Source organism: Callorhinus ursinus, unplaced genomic scaffold, assembly GCF_003265705.2.
Source record: "Callorhinus ursinus isolate GAN/ISIS: 27379988/994484 unplaced genomic scaffold, GSC_fseal_2.0 scaffold22, whole genome shotgun sequence".
In the NCBI taxonomy this organism is placed as follows: Eukaryota; Metazoa; Chordata; class Mammalia; order Carnivora; family Otariidae; genus Callorhinus; species Callorhinus ursinus.
Window position 1 is genome coordinate 2,197,377 of NW_027397084.1, and position 20,938 is coordinate 2,218,314.

Genomic DNA, 20,938 nt, shown 5'->3' on the forward strand with positions numbered 1-20,938 from the left:
TAAGGACCAGGCTGCACTGCAGACTGGACCAGCTGGAGAAGCTTCCCTTCCTGAGTCCCACTCAAACGTGGCTTCATTTTGGTGACCAGGTAAGGAGATCAGAGTAGTACACCTAAATATGGTAAACACTGTCTCTAAACTCATCTGAGTGTTGTCTCTTTGTTTTTTTCATTTAGTGGTAGATAGTACAAGTAAAGCAATTTGTCCTTCATTTTGGAGGGGATGCCTGTATGCAAAACCACAAAATAGCTCAATGAAGTGAAAGCCCTTTGTACTTTAGTCTCCCAGCCCTTTGGTATACATGTGTTTCCTAAAGCATGTAAGGCACTTGCTGTTTTATTTTATTTTATTTATTTATTTGAGAAAGAGAGCAAGCATGAATGGAGGGTGGAGGGGCAGAGGGAGAGGGAGAGGGAGAAGCAGGCTCCCCGCGGAGCAGGGAGCCTGACTCAGGGCTGGATCCCAGGACCCCGGGATCATGACCGGAGCCCAAGGCAGACGCTTAACCGACTGAGCCACCCAGGTGCCCCCCCTTCTCAGGTTTGATAATTTGCTATAATAGCTCATAGTACTCAGAGAAAAACTTTACTTAACTATTATTGGTTTATTATAAAGGATACAAATAACCAGCCAGATGGAAGGGACACATAGGAATGGATCCAGAAGGATCCTGAGCACGTGGTGCTACATTTCTGGTACATGATGTGTTCACCAACCTGGAAGCTCTCTAAACCCTGTGGTTCAGGGCTTTTTACGGAGACTTCATCACATGGGTTGATTACTAACTCAGCCTCATCCCCTCTCATTCTCCCGAGGATGGGCTGAAAGTTCCAAACTTTTAATCATGGCTCGGTCTTCCTGGTGACCAGCCCCTATTCAGGAGCCTACCAAGAGTCACCTCATTAGAACTAAAGGCATTCTAATCATCCAGGAAATTCCAAGGGATTTCAGAGCTCTGTGTAAGATGCTCCTATCACCCCATTACTCAGGAAATTACATGGGTTTTAGGAGCTCTGTGTTAGGAATGAGGGCAGAGATCAAGTACATATTTATTATATCACATCTGGCAGGAAGTCTTGTGGGATGGGTAAGATGGTCAAAACCCCTATGTACTAAATTGTGTCATGAGCCAGAGAATTTATGTAACCAAGAGATGATACGATAAATGCATATGGTTATGTATTACATCTATTTTCTCTTAATGAAGCCCAAGAAAAAGACTTCACCATCGCAATATCCTCTTTGCGCACCTCCTTTTTCAGTAACGCTCCCCCCAAGAAGATGAAATCAGGGGCGCCTGGGTGGCTCGGTCGTTAAGCGTCTGCCTTCGGCTCAGGTCATGATTCCAGGGTCCTGGGATCGAGTCCCACATCGGGCTCCTTCCTTGGTGGGAAGCCTGCTTCTCCCTCTCCCACTCCCGCCGCTTGTGTTCCTGCTCTCGCTATCTCTGTCTCTGTCAAATAAATAAATAAAATCTTTAAAAATAAATAAATAAATAAATAAATAAAATGGTACATCTTTTCATATGTTTATCGGTCATTCACATATCCCCTTGTGAATTGCCTGCTTAATTTTCCTGCCTACTTTTCCATTGGATTGTCTCTCTTTTTCTTTTTTTTTCTTAAAGATTGTTTATTTATTTGTCAGAGAGAGAGAGAGAGAGAGAGCACAAGCAGGGGGAGCAGCAGAGGGAGAGGGAGAAGCAGGCTCCTCACTGAGCGAGGAGCCCGATGCGGAACTTGATCCCAGGACCCTGGGATCATGAACTGAGCCGAAGGCAGACGCTTAACGACTGAGCCACCCAGGTGCCCCGTCTCTCTTTTCTTTCAATTATTTTTAAAGATTTATTTTAGGGAAAGAGAGAGAGAGCAAGAGAGTGCAAGCAGGAGGAGGGGCAGAGGGAGAGAGAGAATCTTCAGATTCCCCGCAGAGCACAGAGCCCCACTCGGGGCTTGATCCCAGGACCCTGAGATCCTGACCTGAGCTGAAATAAAGAGCTGGCCGCCTAACCAACTTAGCCACCCAGGAGCCCCTTTTTCTTATTGTAGAGAACAGAATGGAGTTTCTCATGTCAAGCAGGAGCCTGGGTCAAGCAATGACGCAAGCAGTTAAAGGTACTGCAGCTAGGAGATATTGCTGGGACCCACGTCAGCTGACATCCCAGAACTGATAACGAGCAGAACCAGAGGAGGTCTGTGGGGACCCGAAACCAATTAAATCCCTTTAAAAAGGTAAAAAGAAAAGGATTTGGGCAGCAAACTGTTAGACTCTTCAGACATGACCCCTCTATGTCTGACCATTTAAAAAAGGTAACTGACGGGCGCCTGGGTGGCTCAGTTGGTTGAGCGACTGCCTTTGGCTCAGGTCATGATCCCCGAGTCCTGGGATCGAGTCCCACATCAGGCTCCCGGCTCAGCAGGGAGCCTGCTTCTCCCTCTGACCCTCTCCCCTCTCATGCTGTTTCTCTCTCTCTCAAATAAATAAATAAAATCTTAAAAAAAAAAAAAAAGGCAACTGCCATGGAACGGTCTGCCCGATTGATCTCCAAACAGAACCAAGATCCTTCCCTGCTTGAACATCAGAAGCAGTGAGGGCCAAGGGCTGACTGGACCAGACCAAGGCCTTATCTCAACTGCGCACCCACAGACAGACTTCGCATTTGGTTCGTTCACTTACTGCACCCTTCTGTTATCTTGTTTGTTGTTTGGTTTGTCTTCTGTCCTGCTCTGTGTGCTGTGTAGGAAGCCAAGTTTAATCATATGGTGAAATGTCATTGAGTTTGGAATCCTGAACTTGCTTTATAGTTGTGATTTAAAGTTTCTTTTTTAGGGGCACCTGGGTGGCTCAGATGGTTAAGCGTCTGCCTTCGGCTCAGGTCACGATCCCAGGATCCTGGGATCATCACCTGAGCCACAGGCAGATGCTTAATGACTGAGCCACCCAGGTGCCCCCATTGTGATTTAACTTTGCTTTATGATTGGATAAAGCTGACATTGTGGAAAGACACAACTTGTGTGCGCGCTTTCATAGCATCCTCATAACACTTACCATTTTTAAGAATTCTTCATATATTCTGCCAAGTCATTTGTCAGCTATATGTGTCACACATAGTTTCTTCCATACAGTGGCTTGCCTTCTTACTTTTATTTTTCTGCCTTCTTACTTTCTTAATGGCATCTTTTGATGTCTTAATCAACTCTTGCATTTTAAAATTGCTTTTTTAGGGGCACCTGGGTGGCTCATTTGGTTGAGTGTCTGCCTTTGGCTCAGGTCCTGATCCTGGGGTCCTGGAATCGAGCCCCAGGTCGGGCTTCCTGCTCATCTGGGAGTCTACTTCTCCCTCTCCCTCTATGCTCTCTCTCTCAAGTAAATAAACAAAATCTTTCTTTATTTTTTTTTTTAAGATTTTATTTATTTATTTGAGAGAGAGAATGAGATAGAGAGAGAGCATGAGAGGGGAGAGGGTCAGAGGGAGAAGCAGACTCCCCGCCGAGCAGGGAGCCCGATGCGGGACCCGATCCCGGGACTCCAGGATCATGACCTGAGCCGAAGGCAGTCGCTTAACCAACTGAGCCACCCAGGCGCCCCAAAATCTTTCTTTAAAAAAAAAATTCCTGAGTCAGGGAAGAAGGGGAAGTCAAAGGTAAGGCAAAGAACTTGGACTTTCAGAGATTTAAGAGGTGGGTGACTTGCATCTCTATTCACCTTCCTCCCTTGCCATGCGTAAAAATGTAGATGTGGTAATGTGCCCTAACTAGGTAAAGAGGGCATGAAACAGCTTCCGAAGTTTCCTGAGACCCCACAGTGTTTCAGAAGAATCGTGTTTCAGCTTGAATCTTGAAGGATCGTTCCAGGACATGAGTGAGACTCAGAGAGATCCTTAGAGCCAAAAGGAGCCCATATGAGACAGTTATCGGTGGAAGTACCGCTGAGTCATAACTGAACCAAGAGATTAGACCAACTCTTCATCACATGCAGACTTCAAGGGCAGTAGCCAACAAGGTTCCCCAGTGATCAGAAAGGCAGAAAAGGAAAACTACTTCAGAAACCGGGGGTGCCAGAGACCCTGTGAAAGCAGATCTAAGACTCTCTCTTCCCATTTACCAGGAGGTCATACAGCCATTGCACACTCCAGAAGACATATCAGAAAGAAGAGGAGGAGACAATCTCAAGACCTTAGAATTTGCCTGAAGGAATTGTTTTGCCACAAAGAATCTGTTGAAACCGAAAGACACAGAGATTCTATTAATTGGCAAGTTTAAGGTACCAACACACTAGTGGTATTGGGCTTGTGAAGATTTGATCACTCACAGAAAATGAACTGTTTTCTTAGCACATGTGATTGTGTAATTTTGTAACCACATACTCTTGGAACGGTAAATGAGTCTAATTGCTTTCCTGCCTCTGGAGGGCGCTTCTTTCACAATTATTCTCATTCTTTGGTACTAATTTACCAGACTCAACCTTCTTGTGAAAATAAAAAAACCTAGCACAGTTAGGAGTTTTTATGTTTTGCATTATGCCAATCATCCTCTTCTGATTTGAGGAGACAGTATTTATTTATTTTTTATTTTTTTAAAGATTTTATTTATTTGACAGTGAGAGACACAGCGAGAGAGGGAACACAAGCAGGGGGAGTGGGAGAGGGAGAAGCAGGCTTCCCGTGGAGCAGGGAGCCCGATGCGGGACTCGAACCCAGGACCCTGGGATCATGACCTGAGCTGAAGGCGGACGCTTAACGACTGAGCCACCCAGGCGCCCGAGGAGACAGTATTTATACTTAGAGTATTTGCAGTGTTTAGGAACATAAAAATAGCAATTAACACAATATTATTAGGGCAATAAATCAAACATATGATCAAGTAAGAAAACTATTAAGAACTATAGGTTTATTTTGTAAGTGATTTTCCCAGGACAAAAGTCTTTTATGACCCCTTTATTCAAATTACACTTCCAAGGACATATTTAAATTAAGAGAGAACATAGCAAGTTGATAATAGTTATCATCACCAAGTCTCCAATTGGCACAAATGGAAATGGAAAACAAGACTGACTTTTTTTTTTTTTTTAAGATTTTATTTATTGGGCGCCTGGGTGGCTCAGTTGGTTAAGCGACTGCCTTTGGCTCAGGTCATGATCCTGGAGTCCCGGGATCGAGTCCCGCATCGGGCTCCCTGCTCAGCAGGGAGTCTGCTTCTCCCTCTGACCTTCCCCCCTCTTGTGCTCTCTCTCTCTCTCTCTCTCATTCTCTCTCTCTCAAATAAATAAATAAAATCTTAAAAAATGATTTTATTTATTTATTTGACAGTGAGAGAGAGAACACAAGCAGGAGGTAGCTGGAGAGGGAGAGCACAAGCAGAGGGAAGTGGCAGGCAGAAAGAGAGGGAGAAGCAGTCTCCCCACTGAGCAGGGAGCCCCCCAAGACCCTGAGATCATGACCTGAGCTGAAGGCAGACACTTAACCGACTGAGCTACCCAGGCACCCCGAGACTTGCTTTTAAAGGCCAGGCTCTGGCATTTCATTAGTTAGCATTAAAAGTGAAATTCAGTCCGTTAAATCAAGATTTAACAGACTGAAGAAACAGATGGAAAGATTTTCTTTAATAAGGAATATACAGCAGAAATCTACCATATTAACCTTCCATGTTAGTGACTCTCCTCTTCTCCTGTTCATTGACTCCTTTTTCTCTGTCCTGTAATATGCAGAAATCTTATCTCAAAAATTACCTGAACGTGATATATCTAAACGCTGGATTACTACTCACAGCAAAAAGGAATGAGCCACTAACATATATAAGAGAATGTGGATAGATCTCCAAAACATTGTGCCGAACGGAAGAAATCAGGCCCAAGAGTCCATACTACATGATTCTGATGAGGGAGCAGAAGGCTAGCTGAGAACAAAGCAGAAGCTGACACCCTACACCTCCCTCCCCCCATGTGGTATGTGTGACATTCCTCAGGTACTCCTGGCTGCCCTAAAGGAAAAACAAATGGTTAACTGATAGAGATCACAGTCCCGCAGGACAGAAGTCTCCCTCAGTTTACAAAAGTCTTAGCAATTTACAAGGACAAAGCATTTCTATCAATGGCCTAGCTTCCAGAAGGGAATGTAGATAAATGAAATGTCCTTATAATCTGCAGCCCATTGACAGACACTTGAAGTGGGCAAAGTGTAAGGTAGCTCCAGGAAGCTCCCAACTATCTTACTGTTAATGCCCTACTAGAAGGAAAAACAACTTGACAATGGCAAGGCCTCTGGTATCCTGTGAGTCTTCTTTAACATACAAAAATCCTTTTGAAACCCCCCTTTTCCTTACCTCCCCCAACTCCCAAGTATATAATCAGCCACCCCTCACAACCCCAGGGCAGCAGCTCTTTCTGCCCACGGGTCTTGTTCCCGTGCTTTAATAAAACCACCTATTTGCACCAAAGATGGCTCAAGAATTCTTTTTTGGCCATCAGCTCCAAATCCCAACCTTCAAACTACATCAAAAAGATGCTCAACATCATTAGTCACTGAGGAAATGCAAATCAAAACCATGAAATACGGGGCACCTGGGTGGCTCAGTCGTTAAGCATCTGCCTTCGGCTCAGGTCATGATCCCAGAGTCCTGGATCGAGCCCCGCATCGGGCTCCTTGCTCGGCGGGAAGCCTGCTTCTCCCTCTCCCACTCCCCCTGCTTGTGTTCCCTCTCTCACTGTGTTTCTCTCTGTCAAGTAAATAAATAAAATCTTTAAGAAAAAAAAGAAAACAACCATGAAATACTACTTGACCCCACTAGGATATCTTTTTGCATCAAAAAGAATAAATTACCTATGAATAAATTTAACCAAAGAGGTGAAAGATCTGTATACTAAAAATTATTTTTTTTAAAGATTTTATTTATTTATTTGAGAGAGAGAATGAGAGAGAGAGAGAGAGCATGAGAGGAGGGAGGGTCAGAGGGAGAAGCAGACTCCCTGCTGAGCAGGGAGCCCGATGTGGGACTCGATCCCGGGACTCCAGGATCATGACCTGAGCCGAAGGCAGTCGCTTAACCAACTGAGCCACCCAGGCGCCCTGTATACTAAAAATTATAAGTCACTGATGATAGAAATTGAAGAAGACGCAAATAAATGGGAAAATTTTTTTTTAAGATTTTATTTATTTATTCACAAGAGACAGAGAGAGAGAGAGAGAGAGAAGCAGGCTCCCCACTGAGCAGGGAGCCCGATGCGGGACTCGATCCCAGGACTCTGGGATCATGACCTGAGCCGAAGGCAGACGCTTAACCATCTGAGCCACCCAGGCGCCCAATGGGAAAATATTCTGTGCTCATCGATTGGAAGAACTGATACTGTTAAAATGCCCATACTACCCAAAGCAACCTACAGATTCAATGCAATCCCTATCAAAATTCCAATGGCATTTTTCACAGAAATAGAACAAAAAATCCTAAAATTTGTATGGAACCATGAAAGACCCCAAATAGCCAAAGCAATCTTGAGAAAGAAGAACAAAGCTAGAGGCATCACACCTCTTGATTTCAAAATATATTACAAAATAGGGGCACCTGGGTGGCGCACTTGGTTGAGTGGCCCACTCTTGGTTTCACTGGCTCAGGTCATGATCTCGGGGTTGTGAAATCAGGCCCCATGTTGGGCTCCGCACTTAATGAGGAGTTTACTTGAGTTTCTCTCTCCCTCTCCCTCTGCCCCTCTTTCCCCACTCTCTCTCTCTCAAATAAATGGATAAATCTTTAAAAATATAGATATAGATTACAAAATATATTACAAAGCCTTAGTAATCAAAACAGTGTGGCACTGACATAAAAATAGACACCTAGATCAATGGAACAGAATAGAGACCCCACAAATAAACGCATGCATATATGGTCAGTTAATTTACAACAAAGGAGCCAGGAACATACAATGGGGAAAGGACAGTCTTTTCAGTAAATTGTGTTGGGAAAACTGGATCATCACATGCAAAAGAATGAAACTAGACCCCTATCTCTCACCATACATAAAAATCCATTCAAAATGGATTAAAGATGAACATAAGACCTAAAATCATAAAACTCTTAGAAGACATAGGGGGTAAGCTGGTTGATATTGGTCTTGGCAATGATTTTTTGGATTTGACACCAAAAGCAAAGGCATCAGAAGCTGAAATAAACAAGTGAGACTACATCAAACTGAAGAGCTTCTACAGAGCAAGGGAAACAATAAATTGAAAAGGGCAAACTACAGAATGGAAGAAAATAATTACAAATTATTTATCTGATAATAAGTAAGGGACAGGTGGGGCTAGGTAGGGAGAGATAGATAAGGGGCTATGTGATCAGGCTCACAGAAATCCCCAAAACGCAGAGGTATAAGGAAACCAGAGAAAAACGAACACACCAGACCACCCTGACCTAGGGGGCTTATTTATGACAGTCTCCTGTGGTCAACAGAAAATAACCAGGCCCTAAAAAGGAGTAAGCCATTAAAGATGTTATCACTAGTCCTTAATCAGTGGTGCCGCCAGTAGAGAAGTCAAAAAGATTTAAGTTCTGGGGCGCCTGGGTGGCTCAGTTGTTAAGCGTCTGCCTTCGGCTCAGGTCATGATCCCAGGGTCCTGGGATCGAGCCCCGCATCAGGCTCCCTGCTCAGTGGGAAGCCTGCTTCTCCCTCTCCCACTCTCCCTGCTTGTGTTCCCTCTCTCACTGTCTCTCTCTCTCTCTGTCAAAATAAATAAATAAAATCTTAAAAAAAAAAAAAAAGATTTAAGTTCCCTGGTTAGCCTTTAATAAGAGAGCAACCTAAAGCCCTCAGTGGCAACCCTGTCGGGATCCTTCTCACCCCTGAGAGCTTTCTCTATATCCTTAATTAAACTCTATCACTTTGCTCACTCTCCTTTTCTGCAAGATTCACTCTTCAACTCCATGAGACAAGAACCTAGCTCTCCGCTTCAATAAGAGATTAATATTCATATTATAAAAGGACCCATATAACTTAAGAGCAAAAAAAAAAAAATCTGAATTAAAAATGAGCAGAGAAACTGAGTAGACATTTTTCCCAAGAAGACATACAACTGGCCAACAGGTACATGAAAAGGTGCTCAACATCACTAATCATCAGGGAAATGCAAATCAAAATCACAATGAGATACCACCTCACGCCTATTAAAATGGCTATCATCAAAAAAGCCAAGAGGGACGCATGGCGTGGCTCAGTCGGTTAAGTGTCCGCCTTTAGCTCAGGTCGTTATGCCAGGGTCCTGGGATTGACTCCTGCATCAGTCTCCTTGCTGGGTGGGGAGGCTCCTTCTCCCTGCCTGCTCCTCCCCCTGCTTGTGCTTTCTCTCTGTGAAATAAATAAATAAAATCTTAAAAAAAAAAGAGAGAGATAAGTGTGGTTGAGAATATGGAGAAAATGGAATTCTTGTGCACCATTGGTGGGAATGTAAATTGCTGCCACCACTATGGAAAACAGCATGAAGTTTCCTCCAAAAATTAAAAATAGAACCACCATATGATCCAGCAATCCCACTTCTGGATATAAATCCAAAGGAAATGAAAACAGGATATCAAAGAGATAACTGCATTCCCATGTTCACTGCAGCATTATTCACAGTAGCCAAGATAGAGAAACAAGCTAAGTGTCCATCAATGGATGAATAAAGATGTGATTCTATATACGTGGAATATTATGCAGCCATGAGAAAGAAGGAAATCCTGCCACTTGCAACAACATGGACAGACCTTGAGGGCATTATGCTATGTGAAACAAACCAGAGAAAGATAAATACTGCATGGTGTCACTTAGGTGTTGGGGGGGAAAATCGAACTCAGAAAGAGAGAATAAAAAAGTGTTTGCCAGAGGTAGAAGTGGGGGTGGGGGATGGGAGCAGGAGGTAGGGAGAGGTTGGTGAAAAGTTAAAAACTTTCAGTTATTAAATAAATAAAGTTCTGAGGGTCTAATGTAAAACATGGTGACTGCATTTGATTACACTATATTGTATAATTGAAATTTGCTGAGAGAACTTAAATGTTATCATCAAAAAAAAAGATAAATATGTGAGGTGATGGATGTGTTAATTAACTAGATGGGGGTTCCCTTCACAATGTATCCATATATCAAAACACCATGATGTACATTTTAAATGTCTTACAAGTTTTTTTTCAACTACCTTGATAAAGCTGCAATTAAAAAAATAAATGCAATCAATGTACTTATAGAACAATTATACTTATGTTTGAGAGCATAAATGTATTTTATCAAAATAAGCACTAAAATTATGTATTATCTCTATTTCCTTTGTTTACAACTTTTTGACAAAAATAATTTTTTTTTTAAAGACTATTTATTTGACAGAGAGAGAGAGCACAAGTAGGGGGAGTGGCAGAGGGAGCTGCAGAGGGAGAGGGAGAAGCAAGATCTCTACTGAGCAGGGAGGCCAACGCGGGGCTCGATCCCAGGACCCTGGGATCATGACCTGAGCTGAAGGCAGATGCTTAACCAACTGAGCCACTCACAAGCCCAACAAAAATAAATTTAAATGACATTGTCACGAGCTAGTCCCCAAGACCTGATCTTTACTGCCCACCTGCTTGTACTCACCAACCTTTGTCCCACTTTTTCTTTAACCTCTTCTTTCCAGCTTATCTCTTAACTCAAGCAAATGGAAAGCAAAACTGCCCATGGAGCAATAACGACTGCCTTGACAAGACCTCCAACCAGCCCAGATGGCCCAGACCAGTTTGAACTTAACCCTGACTCACACCTGCACAGATAGACCATGGAAAGACCATGGAATGACCATGGAATGATTGACAACTACCTTTATCTCATTATAATACTAGAATCTCCACCCAAGGAGGAACACAAGCCTCATTTACATAACATACAATGTGTGTAGGCATGTTTCCTTATGCACATGCACAACCTTATGCCACCACTACAAATTACAAGCCTTCCCTATCTAAATACTCATCCTAACCCTAAATTAACTCAACCTGGTGCAGTTTCTGACCCACTAAGGAAGGAACTCGCGTAGATTCCTTACAGAATCGTACAAAAAAAGGAAGGAAGAAATATGTTTGGTCTTTGTCCCCAGTTCCTGGCACAGAATTTCTAAAACCCTTGTAATCATCTGAGTGATAAGAGTATCTTTATATGCTAATGAGATGACTAGTGGCTGGGAACCTATAAATGGCTTGGGGTGGGGGAAGGGGTTGGTTGCCGAAAGACCAGGGCTTCATTAGAGGGTTGGAACTTTCAGTCCCATCGTCCACTCCTCACCTCCAGGAAGGGGAGAGGAGCTGGAGATTGAGTTAATTCCCAATGGCCAATGATTTAATCAATCATGCTTAAATAATGGAACCCCTAAATGATGGCTTTGGGAGAGCTTCCAAATTGGTGACCACATCAAAGTGCTGGGAGGGTAGCATGCCCAGAGGAAGCTCCTTCTCCCTCACCCCACATCTTGTCCTATGTGTCTCTTCCATTTGGCTAACCCTGAGTTGTGTCCCTTATAATAAGCCAGTAATAGTAAATAAAGGATTTTCTTCAGTTCTGTGAGCCATTCCAGCAAATTATTGAATCTGAGGTGGAAGTTGTGAGAATCCTCACAAGTTATAGCCAGTTGGTCAGAAGTGCAGGTAGTAACTTGGAACTTTCGAGGGGTGTTTGCAGGCAGGGCAGTTTTGGGAGATTAAGCCCTTAAACCTGTAGAGTCCAAACTTACTCTAGGTAGTTAGTGTCAAAAATGAATTGAGGGAGGGCGCCTGGGTGGCTCAGTTGGTTAAGCGACTGCCTTCGGCTCAGGTCATGATCCCAGAGTCCAGGGATCGAGTCCCACATCGGGCTCCCTGCTCAGCTGGGAGGCTGCTTCTCCCTCTGACCCTCCCACCTCTCGTGCTCTCTAGCTCTCATTCTCTCTCTCTCAAATAAATTAAAAAAAAAAAAAGCTTTTGCACAACAAAGGAAACAGTCAACAAAACAAAAGACAACCGACAGAATGGGAGAAGATATTTGTAAATGACATATCAGATAAAGAGCTAGTATCCAAAATCTATAAAGAATTTATCAAACTCAACACCCAAAGAATAAAGAATCCAATTAAGAAATGGGCAGAAGACATGAACAGACATTTCTGCAAAGAAGACATCCAAATGGCCAACAGACACATGAAAAAGTGTTCAACAGCACTCGGCATCAGGGAAATCAAATCAAAACCTCAATGAGATACCACCTCACACCAGTCAGAATAGCTAAAATTAATAAGTCAGGAAACGACAGGTGTTGGCGAGGATGCGGAGAAAGGGGAACCCTCTTACACTGTTGGTGGGAATGCAAGCTGGTGCAACCACTCTGGAAAACAGTATGGAGGTTCCTCAAAAACTTGAAAATAGAGCTACCCTACGACCCAGCAATTGCACTACTGGGTAGTGCAATTGCTCCAAAGATGTTTACTCCAAAGATACAAATGTACTGATCCAAAGGAGTATGTGCACCCCAATGTTTATAGCAGCAATGTCCACAATAACCAAACTATGGAAAGAGCCAAGATGTCCATCAACAGATGAATGGATAAAGAAGATGTGGTATACACACACACACACACACACACACACACACACACACACACACACAATGGAATATTATGCAGCCATCAAAAAAACCGAAATCTTGCCATTTGCAACAATGTGGATGGAACTAGAGGATATTATGCTAAGCAAAATAAGTCAGTCAGAGAGAGACAAGTATCATATGAGCTCACTGATATGAAGAATTCTTAATCTCAGAAAACAAACTGAGGATTGTTGTGGGAGGAATGGGGTGCCTGAGTGATAGGTGTTGGGGAGGGTATGTGCTATGGTGAGCGCTGTGAATTGTGTAAGACTGATGAATCACAGACCTGTATCTCTGAAACAAATAATACATTATATGTTAAAAAAAAAAAAGAAGATAGTAGGAAGGGAAAAATGAAGGGGGTGGAAATCAGACGGAGAGACGAACCATGAAAGACTATGGCCTCTGAGAAACAAACTGAGGGTTCTAGAGGGGAGGGGGTGGGGGGATGGGTTAGCCTGGTGATGGGTATTAAGGAGGGCATGTATTGAAAGGAGCACTGGGTGTTATATGCAAACAATGAATCATGGAACACTACGTCAAAAACGAATGATGTAATGTATGGTGACTAACATAACATAAAAAAAAAATAAAAAAAGGATGTTAAAGAAAAGAAGCCAGACACAAAACAATCCATGCTGTACTTACATAAAATGTGGAAGCTAGCAAAATCAATCCATGGTGATACGAACCAGAATTTTGGTTGCCTCTATGCGGGGCCATGAATTGATTAGAAAGCGGTAGGAGGGAACTTTCTGGGGTGATGAAAATGTTCTAGAATTTGATTAGGGTGATGATAGTATATACTTGTCATAACTACTCAAACATTTGAGATCTGTGCATACATATGTGTATGTAAATTATATCTGAATGAACAAAAACAAAAAGGATTTTTAAAAGATTGTATGAGATACTACCTATAGCCACCAGTTTCTTAAAAATTAAGAAGTCTCATAATGCCCAGTATCAGAAAATTTATGAAATTCTTAACCACTCCTAATGGGAGTGTAATTCGGTTCAGCTACTTGGCAAAACAACATGACACCATCTTGTGAATTTGAACACTTGGGAACCAATGACCCAGCAATTCTACTCAAGAAACACTTGCACACGTTAACTTAACTGACAGGCCATGTGGATTAAAGAAGATCCAGATAAAATAATAAAAATATTAGAGGAAAATCATGGCAAACATTTGTATAACTTTAGGATGAGAGCAACTTTCTGACGCAAGAAGGAAAAGACACACTTAACAACGTAAAATTTAAAATTGTATTGCAAAAGACACCATAAACAGAGTCTAAAGACAATAAACTGGGAATAAATATTTGCAACACATATGACAGGTAAAGGGTTAACACCAGTAATCAGTGAAAAGCACCTGTAATTCCTGGGAGAAAAACACCTCAGTAGAAAAATAAGCAAAATATATGAATAGGCAGTTCACAAGAGGAATACAAGTGTCCAAAACAAAATAAAACAAAACACTGAAAGATGTTTATCTTCATGAGTAATCAAAACACATTGTATGAGGTGCCTGGGTGGCTCAGTCGGTTAAGCGTCTGCCTTTGGCTGGGGTCATGGTCCCAGGCTCCTGCGATCGAGCCCCACATGGGGCTCTCTACTCAGAGGCAAGTCGGCTTCTCCTTCTCCTCTGTGATCTCTCTCACTTTTGTTCTCTCTCAAATAATCTTAAAAAAAAAAAAACACGTTTTGTTTTTGTGATGATTAACAGAGGCAAACATTTTCAATATTTTTTAAAGATTTTATTTGTCAGACAGAGAGAGAGAGAGCACAAGCAGGGGGAGCGGCAGGCAGAGGGAGAAACAGGCTCCCCACTGAGCAAGGAGCCCGATGCAGGGCTCAATCCCAGGACCCTGACCTGAGCAGAAGGCAGACGCTTAACCGACTGAACCATCCAGGTGTCCCTAAGATTTTATTTATTTATTTATTTATTTATTTATTTATTTATTTATTTATTTATTTTTAAAGATTTTATTTATTTATTTGAGAGAGAGACACAGCGAGAGAGGGAACACAAGCAGGGGGAGCAGGAGAGGGAGAAGCAGCCTTCCTGCTGAGCAGGGAGCCCGATGCGGGGCTCGATCCCAGGACCCCAGGATCATGACCCGAGCCGAAGGCAGACGCCCAACGACTGAGCCACCCAAGCGCCCCCCTAAGATTTTATTTTTAAGTAATCTCTGCACCCAACGTGGGGCTTGCCCTCACAACCCCGAAATCAAGAGTTGCACATTCCACCAACTGAGCCAGCCAGGCACCCCTCAATCTTTTTTTTTAATATTTTATTTATTTATTTATTTATTTATTTGAGAGAGAGAATGAGATAGAGAGAGCATGAGATGGGGGAGGGTCAGAGGGAGAAGCAGACTCCCTGCTGAGCAGGGAGCCCGAAGCGGGACTCGATCCTGAGACTCCAGGATCATAACCTGAGCCGAAGGCAGTCGCTTAACCACTGAGCCACCCAGGCGCCCCTCCCAACGTATGAATCTTATGCAGACCTCACCTGTCACTCTAGAAGCTGAAAATGCCAGGTATGTGCTTTCCCAGCCCCTTCTGCAACGGGTGCTGGCATTGACCTGGGCTGGGCTGGGCTGATCAGATGCAGGTATGGTAGACTTTGACTCTGGATTTACTGGTGGAAAGAAGCAGAATCAATGGAATGGTGTTCTTGGCAGTTTGCCTGGCAGTCCTGTGGAGCTCCGTTCTCAGCCCGACGGTGTCAGCGGTATAAGGTGTGACATCTAGTGGACAGTGGTATCTCACCAAACAGTGTTTATGGAGTGATTTTTGGCTGTGGTTTTAGCCATTTAGGCTCTGAGCCTGGTTCTCCAGCTTTCCCAGTGATTCTGTGAGCTATCTATAGCTTAACTTAAAAAATCAGAATCTATTTCCATTGCTTGCGACTGAGAACTCTGACAAATATAGCATGTTGAAAAGCTGTCCTCCATTCTGTTTCTCTATACCACTTAAAACCACACTTATCTACCTTCCAAACTTCTTTTTTTTAAAAGATTTCATTTATTTATTTGACAGAAAGAGACATAGTGAGAGCAGGAACACAAGCAAGGGGAGTGGGAGAGGGAGAAGCAGGCTTCCCGCCGAGCAAGGAGCCCGATGCGGGGCTCGATCCCAGGACCCTGGGATCTGAGCCGAAGGCAGACGCTTAACGACTGAGCCACCCAGGTGCCCTATCTTCTAAACTTCTATTTTAAATAAGCCATGAGGGCGCCTGGTGGCTCAGTTGGTTAAGCGACTGTCTTTCGGCTCAGGTCATGATCCTGGCGAGTCCCACATCCGGCTCCCTGCTTAGCAGGGAGTTTGCTTCTCCCTCTGACCCTCCCCCCTCTCATTCTCTCTCTCTCTGTCATTCTCTCTCTCTCTCTCTCAAAAAAAAAAAAATAATAAGCCATGAAACTTAGCACATTATCATTTGCTACCTTATACTTTAATATTTCATTTTCATGTTTATTACAAGCCCTGTTATGCCTATAAATTATGTCTAACAATACCATGAACAATGAGCACAATTACAGTGAAAGATCACATAGCCTTATATATTTGCTAATGGAGATGACGGGAACAGGACAAACTAAAAACAGAGGGGTGCACGGCTGGCAGGTGCAGTGTCCCTGAGCAGTGGAGAGAAGAGATCTAAAACCCAAGTCAAGGACTTGGCCTTGGGAGCAGAGACGGTCCAGCTGTAGCAGGAGAAGGGCAGACAGAGTGTAAGTGTACAGATGCTTTCAGTGGTAGGTGTGGTAGTGAGTGCCTTAATTTTCTCTGTGCATTAAGAAGCAGTGTCAAACAAATGAAACTATCCAAATTTCCATCAACAGGTGAAAGGATAAAAGAAATTTTCACCTACTAACCTCCACTCTTCTGCTCTCTACTATCAAAGCTCCTCCTGAGGGAGGGTCCCACAAGAACAAAGCAAACAGAATGTAGGTAAGAAATACAGCAGATAAAGTCACTTTATTTTGTTCAAGGATAAATTCATGGCAAGAAACCATATCTTCTCAGGCTACTTAGCCGTTAAACTTCAGAATGAGATATTGTTGTTACTACAGGGCCATCTTTAACCTGTTTATTTCAATTGGAAGACAAAGTATTTGACAGAGGACAGACTTTGTCAATACATTTAGCAGACACTTTCCGTAGATTGAATGAGTTAAAAACATACAGCTCTGAGACTTTGACCAAAAAAAAAAATGTATTTAAAATATGTCATAAGATAAACATGATGTATTGTAAATATTTTTTAAATGTTCTGTAAATTACGACATTTTGATGTATATTTGACATTATGACGTTAAAAAAACCTTTCTGGCTGGGGAGAGACTGCCCCTCCCAGAGTAGCCTACAAGCACGCCTTTCGTATGCCTACCAACCAATTCAGAGTTTATACTCCCAACTACCTTCTGATCTAACTCTCACACACAAAGCCAGTATGGTTGGTCCTTGAACAACACGGGTTTGAACCATGCGGGTCTGCTTATAAATGGATTTTTTTCAATAAATATACTACAGTACTATAAAGGTACTTTCTCAGTCTTCTATTTTCTCAATAACATTTTCTTTTTCTCTAGCTTACTTTATTGTAAGAATACAGTATATAAAATATATAACATACAAAATATGTGTTAGTTGACTGTTTATGTTAGTGGTATGGCATCCAGTCATCAGTACGCTATTAGTAAAATTTGGGGGGAGTCAGAAGTTATATGCAGATTTTTGACTGTGCACAGGGTGGGAGACAGGGTGTGCTGGTGCCCCTAACCTCCACGCTGCTCAAGGGTAAACTGTATTTCCCTTGCCCTAAATGATTCCAGATCCCAGTACCAGGTAACTAGGGACCACAGCTGACCAAAATTATTTCAAAACTAGCCAGTCCTAAACTGTTCATCCTGCCTTGTCTTTTCCATGGAAAGCCCAGTAAGGGCCATGGACGAGGCTCTACCTTCTGATCAATACCGGTGCTTGCTATGTGGCCCTGCGTAGTGTGCAGTGACCTCTCTCTAGGATATGGGAGTATAATGATTTTCTTCCTTTTGGGGTACCTGGCTGGCTCGGTCAGTAGAGCAGTGACTCTTGATCTCAAGAGATCCACAATGGGCACGGAGCCTACTTAAGAAAAAAAAAATTCTTCCTCTCAAGCCTCATTCGCCTCCCCTCCTGTGGTTATAATGACTTTACCATACCATATCCAACATGTACATTCTTTCTTTTTATTATTATTATTGAAGTATGGTTGACACATAATGTTACATTAGTCTCAGGCACGCAACACAGTGATTCCACAAGTCTATATATTATGCTAAGTTGACCACAAGCGTAGCTACCATCTGTCACTGTACAATGCTATTAAAACATAGGTCTTGTCAAAACAACACAATTTAAAAATGGGCAAAAGAATTCAATACACATTTCACCAAAGAAGATATATGAATGGCTAAAAAGCACATGAAAATAAGCAGTTGAGGGGCACCTGGGTGGCTCAGTTGGTTAGGCATCTGCCTTTGACCCAGGTCATAATCTCAGCATCCTGGGATCGAGCCCCACGTCAGGGTCCCTGCTCAGCAGGGAGTCTGCTTCTCCCTCTCATGCTCTCTTTCTCTCTCTCTCAAATAAATAAATAAAATATTTTTTTTTAAAAAGAAAATAAGCAGTTGAAAAAATGTTCAACATCATTATCCATCAGGGAAATGCATATTAAAACCACAATGAAGAAAAAAGAAACCACAATGAGATACCATTTTGCACCACTGGAATGACTAAAATTAAAAAGAGAAACAATTAAGGGGCGCCTGGGTGGCTCAGTCGTTAAGCGTCTGCCTTCGGCTCAGGTCATGATCCCAGGGTCCTGGGATCGAGCCCCACATCGGGCTCCCTGCTCCGCGGGAACCTGCTTCTCTCTCTCTCCCACTCCCCTTGCTTGTGCTCCCCCTCTCGCTGTGTCTCTCTGTGTCAAATAAATAAATAAAAAAAAAATCTTAAAAAAAAAAAAAGAGAAACAATTAAAAGTGCTGGCCCACGAAGAGGAAATTAGCAATGGTTATCTCTATGAAATGGAATTTTAGATATCAATTGTGTATTTTTGTACGTTTTCATATGTCCCTAAGTGTCTTTAATTAAAATGTCTTTAATCTGTAAAAATCTAAAAAGAAATGTTATTATTAATAATTTTAAAACTAATCTGGGGTGCCTGGGTGGCTCAGTCAGCTGAGCGCTAACTCTTGGTTTCAGCTCAAGTTGTGATCTAATGGGTCATGGGACAGAGCCCCATGCTGGGCTCTGTGCTCAGCGAGGAGTCTGCTTGAGAGTCTCTCCCTGTGCCCCACCCCCACTCACACACACTCTCACTCTTTCTAAAATAAATAATTGTATTTTTAAAACTTAAAAAAAAAAAGTGCTGGCCCAGATGTGAAAAAACAGGAAATCTCAGACATGGAGAATATAAAACGCACAGCAACCTTGGAAAATAGTCTGTCAGTTTCTTAAAAGGATAAACATAAATTTAGCATAAGATCTAGCAATTTCACAACTACGTATCTACCCAAGAGAAATGAAAACCTATGTCCACACAAAGACTTTTACATGAACGTTTATAGCAGTGTTATTCATAATAGCCCAAACTGGAAACAACCCAAATATCCTTCAATGGATGAATGGATGTACAAAATGTGGTATATCCATACAATGGAATACCATTCAGGAATAAAAAGGAAAGCACTACAATGCCAGGATGGTTCAACATCTGAAAATCAATTCATGTAATACATTCTGTTACTAGAATAGAAAAAAATGACATGATCATCTCAATATACAAAGAAGAATTTGACAAAACCCAACACTCTTTCATGATAAAAAACACTCAACAAATTAGGAATAGAAGGGAACTTCCTCAGGGTGCCTGGGTGGCTCAGATGGTTAAGCGTCTGCCTTCGGCTCAGGTCATGATCCCGGGGTCCTGGGATCAAGCCCCACATCAGGCTCCCAGCTCAGCAGGGAGCCTGCTTCTCCCTCTCCCTCTGCCTCTCTCCCTGCTCATGCTCTCTCTCTCTATCTCTGTGTCTCAAATGAATAAATAAAATCTTTAAAAATAAATAAATGAGACCTCCAAAAAAAAAAAAAAAAGAAGGGAACTTCCTCAACCTGATAAAGGTCTTCAATTAAAAACACAAAGCTGAGGTGCCTGGGTGGCTCAGTTGCTTAAGTGTCTGACTCTTGATCTTGGCTTAGGTCTTGATCTCATGGTTGTGAGTTCAAGCCCTGCATTAAAAAAAAAAAATCAAACCCACACAGCTAATATCATACTTAATGGTGAAAGACTGAATGCTTTACCCCTAAGATCAGGAACAAGATTAGGATCTCTGCTCTCACCACTTCTATTCAACATTGTACTGGAGGGGCTAGCCAGGGCAACTGGGCAAGGAAAAGAAATAAAAGTCATCCAAATTGGAAAGGAAGAAGACTATCTCTTTTACAGGTGACACGATTGTGTAAATAAGAAATCCAAGGAATCCACCAGAGATTATTATAACTAAGAAACTAGTTCAGCAAGATTGTAGGATACAAGATCAGTATTTTTTAAAAGATTATTTATTTAAGTAACTTCTACACCCAAAGTGGGGCTCGAACTTACTACCCACAGATCAAGAGTCACATATTCTTCCAACTGAGCCAGCCAGGTGTCCCAAGATCAATATTTTAAAAAATTATATTTTTATACACTTGCAATGCACAACCCAGAAATGAAAGTTAAAAAAAAAAAGGTTAAGTGGAATAGGCTAGTCACAAAAAGACAAATTTGTATGATTCCACTTGTATAAAATACCTAGACTATTCAAATTTATAGAGATAAAACAGAATAGTGGCTGCCAGGGGTTGGAGAGAGGAGGAATGCAGAACTAGCATGTAATAGGTATAGAGCTTCAGTTTGGGAAGATGGAAAAAGTAGTATAGATAGATAGTGGTGATGGCTGGACAACAATGTCAATATACTTAATACCACTGAACTGTATGGACAGTTAAAGTGTTTAAAATGGTAAATTCTATATGTGCATTTTACCACAATAAAAGGAAGTAAGGAATGAAGTACTGATACACGCTACAACTTGCATGAACACTGAAAACATTATGCTAGGTGAAAACAAGTCAGTCACAAAAGTTCACATATATGGTGCCTGAAAGTCTAAAATAGGTAAATCTATACAGACAGGTAGAGTAGGGCTGGTGGGGGGGGCGAGAGGAGGTGATGAATAAAAGATGGATAGCTAAAGGGTACTTTAGGGTTTACTTAAGTACTTTAGGTATT